This window comes from Brassica napus, chromosome C1, assembly GCF_020379485.1.
Source record: "Brassica napus cultivar Da-Ae chromosome C1, Da-Ae, whole genome shotgun sequence".
NCBI lineage: Eukaryota > Viridiplantae > Streptophyta > Magnoliopsida > Brassicales > Brassicaceae > Brassica > Brassica napus.
In genome coordinates this window covers 25,051,263-25,054,948 of record NC_063444.1, presented here as the reverse complement: position 1 = coordinate 25,054,948, position 3,686 = coordinate 25,051,263, and positions in this window count along the sequence as shown.

Sequence of the window (3,686 nt, the reverse complement as noted above, 5' to 3'; positions counted from 1 at the left end):
ACAAGAAAGAGACTAACAATGTCATTAGCAAATTCACAAGCCTACCAAACATATCAACATGTGTTAGTCAAACAAAACACCAAACAAAAAGTTTTTCAAATTTGTTAACATCGAATTTTCTGGAAAGCTTTCTTGAAACTACCCAAATCCTTCCTAAGAGTTTAAGAAACTATACAGTTTTACAAGCACAAGAAAGAGACTAACAATGTCATAAGCAAATTCACGAGTCTACCAAACATATAAACATGCATAAGCCAAACAAGACACCAAGCAAAAAGTTTTTCACATTTGTTAACATCGAATTTTCAGGAAAATTTTCTAGAAAGCTTTCCTGAAACTATCCAAACCTTTCCTGAAATTTTAAAAAACTACACAGTTTCACAAGCACAAGCAAGAGACTAACAATGTCATCAGCAAATTCACGAACCTGGCAAACATATCAACATGCGTAAGCCAAACAAGTAAAATAAAAAACAATCTTACCAAAATTTATGTGTCATTGGGTATTCAAAATTTCTTACCAAATTTTGTAGATGGTCATGAGATTTTTGTAGGTGGTTTAAACTCTGATACTTGTTTGTAGATCCTTCTTGAAATGAAACAAGTAAAATAAAGAACAATCTTATAAGAGAAATAAATAAACATTTATCTCAAAGAGATTAGTAACTAAGGATCTTGCCTTGTTAGATAGACATTTCACCATAGGGTTGCAGCTACTATGACTAGGCTGCAATTTTCAAATGCCAAAAGTTAACATCAAATCGTATCAAATGCTTAGACGTGAGACTAAACAGGATTACCTTGCAGATAAATTGCTATCATTGGTATTAAACTAACCTATCAGAAACATATCCCACAGAAAAGCTAGCCTAAAAGTACTAGACAGGATCAAATACAATACATAAACACACACAAAGGGAAATCCTTTGAGAGACTAGGAAGAAAGCGAGTACTTTGGAGAGAAATGAATGCTTAGGCCTGGCGGAGAGACGGAAAAAAAAACTCTTCGAGGGAGATGAGAGTTGCTTAGTTACTAATCTCTTTGAGATATATATTTATCTGTTCGAAAATTCAAAGTAAACAAAGTAATATTAAACATCCATTTGTGAAACTTCCAATTTTTCAATTAAGAGCCTTGATTTTGATTTTGAATTGGAAATGTTTAATACTTACATGGCTTAGTTCGATTTTCGGCCGATAAGAGTGTCGACGGCTGTAGATTTGCCGTGATTTATCTCCGACATTGTTGAGAGAATAAGGTGATGATGGTGGAGACGTCGAATCTCTTCGTCATCCTAGTCATTCCTGACTCTTTTTCTATTTTTTTAAAGATTTTTTAGTGAAAGGGTAGTTTAAACTTTTGATCTATTAATGAAGGTTATTAATTTGATTTTTAGCTTGAAAAACTATTTTTGAGACATAAAATTAAATAGGTCTATTTAGGAGAATTGTCCTTTCTAATTTTTCTGTGATAATACCATTGATTGATCTTTTACTATTTGTTATTCTAACATACCAATAAAATCAACTATGTTTTAGTTTTCCAATTATTTATTTTTAATTTTAAAATTATATATAATCTGATAATTATGGAATTTAAAATTTAATAAGATAAATTCACCTTTTATAATTTAATTTTTTGCAAAAAACACTATCTCTGACAAGTTATAATTATGAAACTATAGTTATAATATAACAGAAAATAGTAAACCAAGTCGTCATACTTATCATCCAAGTAACCGTGCCTACATGATCACATCGATGGTGTGCACACGTAATCTCCTAGACTATATTTGCGAAGTGATTTTGCCACATGTTCTCTCTGTAATCAATTTAACAAAATTAATATGAAATGGCTAATAAAATTGATGACATTGTTTCTTGAAAAATATGAAATGGATAATTTCATTTAATGTTGATTTATATTTTTGACAAACTTATTAGAATAGAATCTAATATTAATATACAAAATGTAATTTAAACATGCATTATGGACCGTCCAAACCATTCACTACAATTATATATTTTACTCGTTTTCAAATTTGTATTTCTATGCTAATACGTAGCTACCGTCTATTTGGCCATTGAAATACAAGCATTTGCAGTTGACTCATTCGTATGCATTTAGTTGAGAATAATAATCAAGTAGTGTTTAATTCAATTGAAAAAATATCGTAGACGACATTTAGAAACCACACATTGGAATGCTTTATAGTAGGCGAATTTTGATAAGATAAATGAACCGGATTTGAAAGAACTCCATGACACTAAACATGTATGGCTAGGCGATATAGATATTTAATTTTCATTGCAAACAATCAAATATATATGGCATCTGTGGATAGGCTCTCAGGAGATTAGTCAGTTGAATCACGATTTCCCATAATTATTTAAAAAAAAAACATCTAGATACTGTAGAATCGCATGACTTGTGACGAAATTTATAGTTTAAAACTGGAGAGATCATGAATTTTGATCCAATTTTGTTTGGGAATTCATGAAAATAAGAATAGTTAGCAAAATAACAATTTAATATTTTTTTTTAATTTATCTAGAGATATTCTGGATCTATAGAAGAACCCAGACTAATTTCCAAGAAAAAATGCAGTCCATAGATAGATTATCTCTCTTCGGATATGCAAATGGACCGTAAACTAGAACAACATGACTTAGTTTCACGTAACAAGTGGATCGAACTTGAAATGTGTTTGCGTCTGAAATCTTTCCTCTTGCCATCTGACCATGAGGTCCCAGACATACCAACTTAATTTGTACCCAAAAAAAAAATTAGAAATTCATTCAACTGAATTTTTGGTTTTATGGACAATTTTATCTCATATTACTCTTCAAAGTATTGGAAAATTACAGCCCCACACGTTCTAATTTTTAAGTTCATTCTCTTGAGTCATTCTTAATATGACATAAATCTTTTTTTTTGGTATGTATCGTAAAATTACTCTGTTGGCCACATTGGTATGTATCATAAATCTCATTAAATATTGATTGACGTGATAGACCAAAAACAGAGAGTTTTTTCAATTCTGTCATTTTTTCAATTCGATATGGAATGTTTCAAATGGTTTACACGAAAGCGATGAAAATATTTCGCGAAAGTTCTAAGAATTGTCATCTATCCTCTAGATATCTCTCTAGTCACCATAATTACAAGATAACTACGGACGTTTCCAAAACGACACATGGCTTTTAGAGTGAAATTTGAATGTATCATAGTAATAAACTGTATTATCGACGACCTATATATCACCTTGACCCGCAATTAAGGCGATAGTGACTGAAATCCATTATTGTTTCTTTTAGAACTAAAATCCATTATTGTTTGAACGTAAAATACTGAAATATTGTATTTGAATGTGAACATTAATTATATACTTTAAGGGTTATTGGTTGTTGTATTTTAATGGATTTGAAAATCTGAACTAAATCTAGTGTTATTGGTTCTATGATTTTCAAATTTGTATTAAAATCATGTGTTATTAGTTTAATGATTCATAAATTCTATATCAAATCAAGTGTTATTCAATCGTACGGATTTACTAATATATTTGATTTAATAATGGATTTGAATGGATTTGTTTGGATTTTTTAGTTAAAAATACAAAGACTCAAATCCGAGGGAAAACCTCCGGATTTGCATATTTTACTTGGATTTATAAATACTATATAAA